The sequence below is a fragment of the Haliotis cracherodii genome, unplaced genomic scaffold (genome assembly GCF_022045235.1).
Source record: "Haliotis cracherodii isolate W230 unplaced genomic scaffold, xgHalCrac1.p SCAF_10, whole genome shotgun sequence".
Lineage (NCBI taxonomy): Eukaryota > Metazoa > Mollusca > Gastropoda > Lepetellida > Haliotidae > Haliotis > Haliotis cracherodii.
In genome coordinates, this window is record NW_027266265.1 from 45467711 (window position 1) to 45482356 (window position 14646).

Here is a 14646-nt window from a genome sequence, read left to right on the forward strand (position 1 = left end):
TTCGTCAGCTTCAAATCGCGTCCGGATTCAAAGGGAGGGAAATTGAGCGATTGAACTGAGAGTTGGTGGATAACATTGTGGGGTGTGCATTCACTTATTGTAGCATACTAGGTCGTGACAACAAGCACCGGCTGCCCGATTGAGTCGGTATTGTTCCTGCTTCAATGGTTCTGATAAGCTGAGGTTGTTATTGTTGTTATTATCTTTTACAGATCAAAATAAAAAATGCAGCAAAGAGGGTTTGGGTGATCCTGGCACAGTCAGGCTGGTTAGACTCATCATTAGCTCATGGTCCTTGCCCCCTCTACACGCAGCCCAGACAGCGAATGGGACTTCTCCCAGGAAGCGCTGCCTAGTCAAACCCACCCAGAACCTTTCGAGAATGTGAAGACTCCCAAACACTGCAGCCTTCTGTATTACCCACATTGTCAGTAGGGCTGTATTCCTGGTACTCTCCCAATGTCAGTCAACAGATTGGGAGGTACCAAACCTAAGGCACCGAGAACAATGGGGAGTCGGACAACTTGGTACTTGGGATGCAGGAGTGACATTCCGAACGCGAGGTCTGCATATTTGCCATGTTTTCCTGATTCTTGTCAATCACATTACTGTCAAAGGGACAGAATGATATAAAGGGACAGAATGATATAAATGATTTCATTGGATTTATCAAAAAGGACAAGAACAGGTTTGTTGGCCTGGATATGTCGGAGGCTGTATACGGCCCTATTCCAAAGAATTTTGTATTTATCATTTTTCATGACGCCCTCTCCATATTCGGAGTCGTTCCATGGATGGACCTCAAACATGGCTAAGACGGTAATAAAAGGATCGAGCTACACCATCATGTCGCTTAAGATACTGTGTTTGTGCCAAAGCTGGGCATCCACTGACCATGTGTTGGACAGTCTCATTAACTTTACTACATAAGCTACATTTCATATTTACATGTTGATGCAAAATCACACATAGACGGTTTCGACTGGGAAGTGACTGGTCCTGAGCAGCAATCAGAAAACCTTCTGTTTCACTTTTCAGGCCAGACGACTTCATCCATGCAAAGGACCCTACAGGATTGCTGATCTTCTCAACACACAACACATAAACTCGATGCATTGGTCCTTCAGATTGCCTCTCCTTTAAATCCTGAGTCTGGGCCGACTTGATATGGCTCTTCGCTTGGTTGACACTCATTTCTGTACCGTCCAGCAGTACATAACCATCAACAAAATCAACACCAACATTGAGATTATGTCCCACATCCTTGACATTATTATTATTATTATTAAGTAGGTCAGAATGACATAATCACGATAGGTACTTAAACTATTGAGAGCATGAGGCAAGGAGTGGTGAGTGGTGGGCGGGGTGAGATGGGAAGTCGTTCAGCTACAACCCTGAAGATCCGGGTTAGGATAGGTCTTCAGCTACCCATGCTTGTAGTAAGAGACGACTAACGGGATCGGGTGGTCAGGCTCGCTGACTTGATGCATGTTATCGTATCCCAATTGCGTGGATTGATGCTCATGATGTCAATCACTGGATTGTCTGGTCCAGACTCAATTATTTACAGACCGCGGTCATACAGCTGGAATATTCCTGAGCGCGGCGATAAACAACAGACAAACAAACGTTGAGCCACTTTTGTGTCCCAATAATTTGTGCATGTTTTGAATGCTCTATTGGTCAATTGAGGTGGCAATATACACTGAACAAGTAAGGGATCTTGAGTATGTTTGGGGACATGTGATTGTAGTGAAGACATAACGTCGGACAAATATCCAAAACAATATTCATGATCATGGTCACTTACGTCTTGTGTTCAGTATAAAATGGCAAAGGGGCATATTTTACCTCCTAGGAACACCGTCCGTGACCTGGGGTGGTTGCGTTTCACAGTTTCAGTAAATAGATTAGGTTATCTAAAATCGAAAAGTCGGTACTGAGCCTGTGTTCGTGGTTCTCAAAGTCGTAGCCTTAGAACAGCCAATGTTTTCTGCTACAGTTATACTCTACAACATCCAGATAACATCCATGCAACAGGTAAATACCTAGTATACTACAGTTATACTACAACTCTCCAGCATCCAGATAACATCCATGCAACAGGTAAATACCTAGTATACTACAGTTATACCACAACACTACAACATCCAGATAACGTCCATGCACCAGGTAAATACCTAGTATACTACAGTTTTACCACAACTCTACAAGATCCAGAAAACATCCATGCAACAGGTACATACCTAGTATACTACAGTTATACTACAACTCTACAACATCCAGAAAACATCCATGCAACAGGTAAATACCTACTATACTACAGTTAAATATATGCGACAATGGGTATACTAACGTAAAGCAGTTATAAAACAATCCTACAAGGTCTTTACAACAGAGATTACCAGCAACACAACAAATATATAACAACTTTGTAACAGACATACAAGTGCTATATAACTTAAATATAACACGTACACATCACGCAACAGTCAATAAGTTGGTTTAGTGATGGTTTGAAAAATATAACGGCTTGTCACCTTGATGTGGAAGGAAAGCCAGTGATGCAGAACTTAGAAGTGTACAGGTTAAAACAGGCATAGAACAATTACATAACAACTGTATAAGGGCCATACAAGTGCTACATACATGTAACTGTTATATCACTACAATAAAACAACGATATGGCAACTATTAAAGCTACACAACAGCTCCATAATATATTTCTCATTATATATAGCCACACAATATAGCAGGTTTCCAGCAGCTACGTCACTGCTGGTATAGATTTTCAATGCATCACTCAGTCAGCATATATTCAAGGCTTCGGTCAGGTCACTAGGGCTTCTCTAACCATGGAGGAACATGATCAGTCCCTTGTAGGAACGCTGTCACGACACAGTTAAGCTGCCATCAAGATCTGCATCAAATACGTGAAAAGCTTACCACAATATCCTTTGTGAATAGATCCGTATTTTCAAGGTTGTGACAATTGGTTGCGAAATGTGATTACGCAACACTATGCTCATATTTCACGTATTTAACTATCCAACACAACTTTTCAAAGACGAACATTTTTTTCCCCATCAGTCCATTGAAAGATTGAACCAACATGTAGATAGGGTCTTCAGATACTCATGCACTATCGCACAAACAAAGAAACAAAGAAACAAAGAAACAAGATGATTGAACAACTAGACGGAAAACTGTCAACAGGGGCATTCAAACTCTCAAAATCCGCACAGAAGCCTAATGCAGTATTTTGACATTGCTTCATGGAAGAATTTAGGATTAGAATTAATATAATTAGAAACATTTACCAACATAAAGCTTAATAGTTCTTCCGTTTATGAATGTAGCTAACTGTTATTTATTCAGTAATATTCCATAGTAAACGTATGTAAGATTTGGTAGCTTTTTCGTATAATAACCAAATAAATAGAAAACAGTTTACTAAGCTTCTTGATCAGGGTTATGTGTACTCATAATTGGCCAATCAACACAGGCCAATATTATCTCGGTGATTCATAAAGGTTATGATTTTATTTTGACAGTCCTGGCGTCAGCTGTGTGTCTGGGACGAGAGCAATATGAAACTCTCTTGCCCATGAAAACTGCCGCAATGTCTGCATGAGGTGACTCTATATTACACACGGCAGATGTGAGCACTAATATTGACATATAGCGCTTCAAAACAGGACAGTCGCGTATAATTAAAGTTGCAATACAAACTAATTACATGGAATTACATATATGTGCGAGACGGTAGAAGGTGGCCCAGACGTCCAATGGGGCCTTTACACAGGATGGCGACCTTTGTGCCTTTGTGCGATCATAGAATTACCAGGTCGTCGTTGGAGGCTCAGAGGAGGCAGAACGGTTGCCTAGGTCGTTCCAAGGTGGTACACAGGAGGTTCAGACATCGCCATGGACGACATGGTTGCCGTGAAGTTTTGAACATGTTCAAAACAGTCGCACAAAGGTCGCCGAGGAGGTTGGTAGCTCAAAGGTGGCTCAAAGGAGGCAGAATGGAGGCACAAGCATTGCCGTTGTTGACGAATGAAGGCCCAGTGGCCGCCCAATGGTCGCCAGGTAATAGATGCGATCTGCTGAAATACTGTCCCGTTAACCTGGGCCATGCTTCTGCCCCCAAACTGTGCCTTCTATTGGCCATATTGGATTTTACAAATTAGACATATTTCCCAAACCGGGATTGCTTGGGGCTTTTAGTATGTTGTTGTGGGGACCATTGTGGTGAAATAAATTCTGTTGGAATTTGTTCCAAGTGAAACCTCATTTTGCCTGGACTAGATGTGAGGAATCGCATATTCTAAATGTGCATATTGAAATCCCGGCTTCGCACGAAAGGTCGCGCCATAACCCTTCATTTCGGTTTATTAGAGTGGTCAATATCTACGATCAGCGTCACGTTGTGTCACTGAAGCTGACACGCCATGATATAACTGAAATACTCTTAAAAGCGGTGTTAAAAACACACATACTCGCGTCTTCACCGTGCCACACTTTGCGACCACAAACAACAACGATAACAGTGAGTGAGTGAGTTGGGTTTAATGCCGCTTTTAACAGTATTCCAGTTATATCGCGGCGTGTCAGCTTAATGTGGGAGGAAAGCCCGAAGAGATGCAGGTGTCAGACGTTTACCACTTCGGTGAAACCCACATAATCGGGGCGAACAGGAATTCGAACCTACAATCATAGATTTCTGGCATGCCCAAGGGACGCAACTCTGTACAGCGAATCGCGGCGCCTCAGACGACTAGGCCACTCGTGCCCCTAACAACGATAACATGTTGCGTAGTGCATAAAGCTCACAATCTTCATGTCCGGGTTTCACTCACTCACTCCATCGTCAGCATTTTGATACACACTAACCCCCTTCTACAAATATTGAAACTAAACAGTCGTTCATTTCAAATTTCAAAGTTGTGTTTGCGACAGTACTCTGACAGTACTAGTTCTCTGCTCATTGAAGCGAAGGCGTTATTCAATACTGTTACAGGTGTGTGCACGTTATGTATTGTGCATGATTTGATTTGATTCTTTTATCACTGAAATCACTCTATACACAAGGTCGCAACGACTCTATACACAAGGTCGCAACATGCAATAGAGTGTAGCAGGTCACCGTGACTTTCGCCGTTTAAATTTCTTTCGTTGAACTTTAACATTTTGCGTGTTTGGTAATGGTATAGCATATATTACTGTCGTGCAATAGGGTGTAGCAGGTCACCGTGACTTTCCCCGTTTAAATTTCTCCCGTTGTACTTCAACATTTTGAGTGTCGGGGAATGGTATAGCATATATTATTGTCTATATATACTAGCATGTAGCAACATTGTTGATACTACCATGTAATATAATTGGGATAATGACACTGTGCATCCTCCATTTTTAAGTGTATCTTGTCTCCATTTCATTAACGTGAATGCTTGGATCAATATCTGGTTGGCGAAGTGCCCTCACCATCTCCATACCATATCAGTGACGTCCAACAGATTAAGCGTAATTTAACTGGACGGTTATTTGTAGCGATGTTGGATTCCAGTCGAAGCGCTGGTAGTGAATGGATCCTGGGTTTGTTTCGTAATGGAATGGAGGTAAAATACTCTGGATAATAGAGGATGCAAGAGCATTGACTAGAAGAAAAAAGACTTCTTTAAAATATTTATTCCCCGTTTGAGATGGCGGAATATTACTAAAGGCGGCATAAAATCATACGCACTGACTCACTGACAAGCCAAACTGTAATACATGTATGGTGTGTGCAAGACATTCACAGAGAAGCTTCTGATATGGTGACGATCAAGGGGCAACTGAGTAACTGCCAGATCATACATTGCACAGGGAAAAAAGAATTTGACGGAGGAATGAACGAGGATATAAAGGAAGGTCTGTATATTAGTGACAGCCAGTTGAAATTATAGGGGTCCAAAAGGATACAGAAATGGAAAAGAACGAGTGCCGAGCAGTCATCAAGTTTTTGACTTTAGGGAAACCTACTCCCCAAGAAATTCATGACTGCAAGTCACAAGCTTATACTGTTATCAATGAAGATTCAACCAAGGAGAAAGAAAAACTTACACTGTCAGATAGACGTATTTCCATTGTTGAACTTGAGAAGGACAGAGGTCTAAGCCACTGAAAGGCAGGGAGATTAAGTTGAAAAAAAGATAAAAGCACTTTCACAATGGTTGGTTTTGTTTGTTAGGCTTAGAACCTCGGATTATACCTTTGTTGTTTTGAAATCTGAGGCAAAGTGATTTGTTCCCAGAATATCAAATGATCTGTTCCCCAGGGGAGGCAATGAAGAGGTACTGGGAACATATTCAACTGCAGGAATTGAGAACTAGACGACATGGAAATGTGTGGTTTCAGTTCAGTTCATTTAGTTCGTTTACTTGTTGCACCATACACTTACATCCTTGACGTAACCCATGTGATGATTCGCTGACTGTGTACCGAGTAGATAAGAGTACAGCATACAGGTTGACAAATGACATCCTATAATACACTCAAGTCCGCACACCTTCGTGGGGAATGCCCAAATAGGACACGTTCTACTGTTAAGAAAAATAACATTTAAATAGATTGAAGGTGCCATAGTTTACAGGGAGCTTAGCAAACACGCACACACGCGTACACACACGCATACACGCACACACACACATAACGCACACGAACATACACGCACACACACATACACACACATTCACGCACATACACATATACACTCAGACACATTGTTAATACGGCAGTGTATTTTATTGTTGAACAATGGTTGTAACTGTGTTACATTGTTTCTGTTGAGATTCGGTAGACGCTCAGTGGATTGTATTTGGGCAGTGATTGGTCGCCAGGAATGCAGTACTATTAAGAAGTGACTTTCTCTTTGTGTGAGTTCATTGGAGTATGAACCTTCATAGAGTGAGGGCCAAACTGTATGAACGTCGGAGCTTGTTCATCAGAGCAATGACTCTTCCTGGATCCCAGAATGGATTAGCATTTCTCTTTGCACCGAATTTTGGGGCAGATCTTAAAAAACAAATATGTAAGTTTAAACACTTTATTTATTAAGCAACTGAAAGCGCACTTACAAAACGTCATGGTGACTTATGACGTACATTCAAACATTTATTTTCTAAGAAAGCGGATTCAATTAAGAATTAGGAATCACTCGATGAAGGTTCATACGCCAATGAACTCACACAAAATGAAAGTCAATTCTTATAAAATTTTTATCACAATTTCTGACCTAAACGGATGTAGGCCAAGATCTAAACACAATTTTATTTAGTACGCGTGACTTCATGTTTGCACTGACAGCTATACAACAACCAGCTATATTGCGGAATAAAATAGTTCCTCAAAAATGAGATGACATGGATGGAACGTATGGATGCACAACTTTCTCTTCAGAAACATTTTACCCAAAACATGTATTCAAATGATATCCCCATTAGATAAGAAAGGTCTGTAAAAAACTACCTCATTAAGTCAGTCACAATGACAGTGCGTCGTGATACATTTACATCAAGTACAAGACGTCAAAATGGCGGACACGATAAACGTGACGTGAGAGATTTCGGGAGTTGCTAATGAACCTATGGCGGTTACATGCTTTAGTCATCATTGATCAATTGGTCGATCATTGAAAGGTGATTAAAGATATGTCAAACAGAGACTTAGGTAAATTCATAGATTGCTGTAGACAGTCACTGCCAGCATAGACACGGATCAAGTCGATACTACCATAGTTTGGATGTGCATTTCTTCGTTTTGTTCACTAGGATGGGTCGTAGCGAGGGTATTCGTTAACGATCGTGCAGTCAAACTCTGACATTTCTCAATGTATACTAAAACGCTGAGTTCAAGATTAAATGGTCTAAATGATCAGAAAAACGCTTCTGGGCGTATTCGTACTAGGGAATTAACAGGGGCTTCCCCAGGAATGTGGAAGTAGTCCGTCAGTGTTTACGTCATTTCAAGAACACGGTCTCGTGAAAAACGCATGAACGTCAAATTGTGTCGTTCATACACTTATGAATTGAAAAGCCGTATATCGTGTAAACTTCAAATCTTAAAAAGAATATTTGAATGTAAGACGTTGCTTTTTGTTTGATAAAAGCACAGTGAGGAAGTTTCCAGTGGCTAGCTGGACTCAATGTATTGTGGGACAAGGGCGTGTCTATGTGTCTCTTACACATTTCATTACGTGAAGACCAGTTTGTGTGTGAAGATCATTCATCATTCATCATTCATCATCCCTGCCTTGGCGGGGGCAATATATATTATTACCTCTGTAATTTTTTAATTTGAAACTGCCATTCTATTATGTATTGCCATTGAATAGTGTAGTACCACTCTTATGTGTAGGGGGCACGGGGCCAGTCGTCTAAGGCGCCGCGATTCGATGTGCAGAGTTGCATCCCTTGGGCACGTCTGAAATATATCATTGTGGGTTGGAATCCCGATTCGCCCCGATTATGTTTCTAGGTTTGTCAGCACCATACTTCACCGAAGTAGTAAACGTCTAGGACCTGAATCACTTGGGGCTTTCCTCCCACATTAATTATTAAGCTGACACTGTTAAAAACGGCGTTAAACCATACCCACTCACTCATATCCGTTTATATAACATAATCAGTTGCTTCTTATCTGATCATAATCGCGAAAAATAGTGTTGTGACCATAAGTGAGTGAGTGAGTATGGTTTTCGCCGCTTTTAGCAATATTCCAGCAATATCACGGCGGGGGAGACCAGAAATGGGCTTCACACATTGTACCCATGTCGGGAATCGAACCCGGATCTTCGGCGTGACAAGCGAACGCTTTAACCACTAGGCTACCCGACCGCCCCTTGTGACCATAAGGACAGTTTGGACTCTCCTTCATAAATAGATTCTGGTTTAATTGGTATTAAAAAATGTTTGTAATTGTAGGTGAATGATAATGCATTTCGATAATTTCAAAATGAGCCAATCGATTTAATTTCTTTAGATATATTGCAATTGTTCCATAATTTTGTAGAATTAGGTATAAAGGATGTTCAGTCTTGCATCTAATTGTTTCGAGGTCTGAGGAGATTTTTGGCGCTATAGTAGTTATCATTTTGCTTTCTATCCTTCAAATAACTTTTAAACCATTTTATTAATTTTATCGATGTTCAGCACTCCTGGGACTATCTGACATTCTACTTATGGAGTTCCCGCACCCGGATCTAGACATCTAGAAATGTAATTTAATGCGCTGTCTTTTGACCCCGGGTGTAAGAAGACACTGACCCACGCTACCCTGTACAGTAAACAACAGGATACGGCTATATTTAACTTGTCTGCAAAACAAAGGATTTAAGAAAACGTTTTTCAAGTTGACACCACAAGGTGTTAACTGGTATCATCAAAACCAGATATTGAAACATATCCAATAAATTAGCCCAAAAGACACACACACACACACACACACACACACACACACACACACACACACACACACACACACACACACACACACACACACACACACACACACACACACACACACACACACACACACTTAGCGTGGATTAAGCGTTCATTCGCTAGGTCGAAAATGTATACAAGTTAACCTCATCTGATACCAACATGTTTACAAGTTAACCTCATCTGATACCAACATGTATACAAGTTAACCTCCTCTGATACCAACATCTATACAAGTTAACCTCATCTGATACCAACATGTATACCAGTTAACTCATCTGATACCAACATGTATACAAGTTAGCAACCTCTGATATCAAAATTTATACAAGTGAACAATCTCTGCCAACACTTTACAAGTTAACAACCTCTGATACCAGAATGTACTTTAGCTAAGAACCTCTGATATCAATATGCGTACACGTTTACAAACTATGATGCCAACACGCGTATACAAGTTTACAACCTCTGATACAAACATGCGTACACGTTAGCAACCTCTGATGCTAACACGCATATACGTTTACAACCTCTGATACCAACACGGGTATATGTTTACAACCTCTGATACCGACATGCGTATATGTTTAGAACCTCTGATACCAACACGCGTATGTATTTACAACCTCTGATACCAACACGCGTATGTGTTTACAACCTCTGATACCAACACGCATATATGTTTACAACCTCTGATACCAACACGCGTATATGTTAACAACCTCTTATACCAGCACGTATACAAGTTACCAGCCTCTAATACCAGCACGTATACAAGTTAACAACCTCTAATACCAACACGTATACAAGTTAACAGCCTCTAATACCAACACGTATACAAGTTAACAACCTCTGATACCAGCACGTATACAAGTTACCAGCCTCTAATACCAGCACGTATTCAAGTTAACAGCCTCTAATACCAACACGTATACAAGTTAATAGCCTCTAATACCAACACGTATACAAGTTAACAGCCTCTAATACCAACATGTATACAAGTTAACAGCCTCTAATACCAACACGTATACAAGTTAACAACCTCTGATACCAGCACGTATACAAGTTAATATAACCTCTGATACCAGCACGTATACAAGTTAACAACCTCTAATACCAACACGTATACAAGTTAATAACCTCTGATACCAACACGTACACAAGTTAACAACCTCTAATACCAACACGTATACAAGTTAACAACCTCTAATACCAACACGTATACAAGTTAATATAACCTCTGATACCAGCACGTATACAAGTTAACAACCTCTAATACCAACACGTATACAAGTTAACAACCTCTTATACCAACACGTATACAAGTTAATATAACCTCTAATACCAACACGTATACAAGTTAACAACCTCTAATACCAACACGTATACAAGTTAACAACCTCTAATACCAACACGTATACAAGTTAATAACCTCTGATACCAGCACGTATACAAGTTAACAGCCTCTAATACCAACACGTATACAAGTTAACAACCTCTGATACCAGCACGTATACAAGTTAATATAACCTCTGATACCAGCACGTATACAAGTTAACAACCTCTAATACCAACACGTATACAAGTTAATAACCTCTGATACCAACACGTACACAAGTTAACAACCTCTAATACCAACACGTATACAAGTTAACAACCTCTAATACCAACACGTATACAAGTTAATATAACCTCTGATACCAACACGTATACAAGTTAACAACCTCTAATACCAACACGTATACAAGTTAACAACCTCTTATACCAACACGTATACAAGTTAATATAACCTCTAATACCAACACGTATACAAGTTAACAACCTCTAATACCAACACGTATACAAGTTAACAACCTCTAATACCAACACGTATACAAGTTAATAACCTCTGATACCAGCACGTATACAAGTTAACAACCTCTGATACCAACACGTATACAAGTTAACCACTTCTGATTTCTATAATGTATACATCTACACCAGACATATACCGAGTAACATTGAGATGCTTGCTACTAGACTGCTATGCGTGCAGCGAACAACCTTAATTAGACAAGTACCCTAACTCAGTACCGGCACCCAAGTTGCCTTGGGTTGTTTGCAGGTGGTAAGACAGATCATGCACCAGCCACATTACATCCACAGTAAGATGAAGCTGGCCTGGTTTCTTCATATGTTGGTAGCCTGGTGGGTGAACCTTATGCAAGTGATTGGGTTGGAGTCAATGTGTGGAGTCTGTTATTTGCTGTTTTCCGACATGAAAAAGATGGAATATTACTGAAACGGGCGGAAACTGACTACCTATAACTACATACTCTTGATATCAAAAGGCATTTCTTCTAAAGCTAAAACGTTATAAAAAAGCAGGTATTCCAAGTACACACATCTTACTAAGCGTCCATACAAGACATATATAAACTTCACTAAGATTTATATCAAGCCCAGTTCAACTCCCTCGCGGTCCCTCCTCGTCCCTACCCCCGCTACTGGGTAGGGCTGTGTAATGGGTAACGATACGTCCCACTCAGAGTGCTACTATTGGCTGTGCGTGGTCAACACAGCATCAGGTAGGCGTGTGTAGGTTTCACAGCCGCACTGTCTGCCTCCTGGATAGGGCTGCCTGCTGCACGTCTCGCTGTGAAGGGGATTGCACAGCATCAGCAGTATAAGGTAAGCTGGTTCCATCACTTGCATCAGATGCACAATATTCTCATTCGCGGATTCAGAGGGAGGGTGCATGGATGCTCCCCCACGTCAAGCCATAGTATCACCCGTGAAGATCTAGGCTAGAATAGGTCTTCAGCAACCCATGCTTGCCGTAAAAGACGACTAACGGGATCGGGTGGTCAGGCTCGCTGACTTGGTTAATGCATGTCATCGTATCCCAATTGCGTGGATCGGTACTCATGATGTCAATCACTGGATTATCTAGTCCGGACTCGATTATTTACAGACCGTAAAGCTGGAATATTGCTGAGTCCGGCGTTTTACAACAAGCAGACAAACAAAAACTATGCAGAATTTGGGTATATATTTAAAACACGATTACACGCTTACTATATGAGAATTGCCAAATCACAAAATCTATCCGTCATTTTCAAAAAAAGCTGTAACCAGGCCGAATTCTGCATACATTATTTTAGTAGGCCGCTGTTTTTGTTTACTCATTTCTCATTTACCCATTGTTTACTCATTTCACCACGAATGCTCTTCAATACTATCGATAATATTGCAGGTATTGCAGGGTCGTTATTATGCCTACACTGGTCCACACTCTCATTTTATTGTCGCGTTGTGATACACATAACATTTATTGAAATCTACGTGATTTACCTGGCCAGCTATGCATAAAAGCTTAGCCTGTGTCACAGCCCCCGAACCATATTATTTTCTATACCGCCCAGCCCTTTCTACAATGGAAACGCTCTAAACGAAGCAAGTCTAGATTTTTCTCAGGTGAATCTCCCATCACCCCTTTACGATATAAATGGAGTTATTTGTTTCTATCAAAATCGTATATGTTCAGAGGCGTAACGCTCGTTCACGTACAAGCTATGTACCCTGCTGGTGCGGCTTGCATGCATGAGTTCTCGTACGACCTAATTTGGATGTAATGCTATGTAACCTATGCATTACTAATATGTGCGCTAGGTATTGACTCTTTTAAAAAAACAATAAACGATGTCAGTGAAAACCACATTGAGACGTTAGCTGCCGTTGGAAAGCTTTGATGAATGCATAGACCCCTGCAGTGAAACAACACGCGCGTACAGATCCATTCAGAGTAAACTCATATACTTAAAAGAGGTAGTTTGGTAAACTGTAAACTGTAAAGACCCCACCTCTTCTTTTGAAAACAGATACATTTTCCGTTTAAAGGTATCTGTTCAGTGCTACGTTGCACATTGCTCAATCGGTGTATTCAAGTGTCTATGCCAAAGTCGTGCCTGTGTGAGGATTACGTCCGTGTGAGATCACAGTGTTGTCACGACATGGGGTGTCACGGTGTCTCTGTGTCACGTCCGTGTGAGATCACAGTGTTGTCACTACATGGGGTGTCACGGTGTCTCTGTGTCACGTCATAGGCAACTATGTTGGAAGCCGGTGTTTGTTCTTGTCATATCAAACCATTTCCTACACTTCGCAATCAGTGATAAAGAGATAGCTTCATACACAGTTGGTTCATTAACACCGTGCCCTTATCAAAACACGGAATTGCTTATCTTATATTCTGAAATGATGCTCATGTAAATATGCTTCTCTGGGACATCAGGATTTGAATAACATCGCAGTAAGTCTAACCTACAGTAATGTAATTTGGTATTACAAACACATCGCTGTTTTCGAAGTTTAACCATACAAGTGTAAACTGTATTCACGGTTAAGGTATTCTCGTAGGAAAGGTTCAGTTTAGTGGTATAATACCCCTGTGTGTCGCGCAGCATGGCACATATTCATGCCTGTATACATTGTATGTCTCTGGCGTGTACTGGTATTGTGAAGCTGTCTGTCGCACGCTCATGCAGAACGGGGTTACTCTGGGGCTTTCCGGCGAGCTTACCTTACAATTTATCGCTGACGCTGGCAAATGTCATATGGAAACACGTTTAAATTCTTCATAAATGTATACCAATTTAAGCGAGTTAGCGGCCCTTAGCAAACAAGCATGTTTACCACCACGTTTCTGAAGTAGACTGTTCATTATTTGACTAGAGTGTTGCTATATGGTTCAGCTTATCCAAGACCATAAGCTTTCTGGTTACAGAAAGTATACACTTGAAAATTGGATTTGACCTAAAGAGTACAAAGTTTATCAAAAAGTGAGTGGGATGGAAACAGTCTCCGAAACACTGCAAACTCAAGGTCCCAAACACACCTACGACACCCGTATTAAATACATCACCATAGAATAACCGTTTAATGTTTGTTACAGGTCAGCAACCATCAAACATGGATGTATACTTTCTTTAGCGCAGCAGTTTGAATGGTTTACAACAAAATGGACCTTCAAATGAATTTCAAATGGGGTAAATAATATAGAGGAGAAGGAAATACTGTATCCCTGGGGTTGGGCAGGTATATCCCAGCGACACATGACTTGACACAGATTTGACATGACAACTCTACTTCAGCAGAGCCTTCTTAGCATTACTAAGAAGTA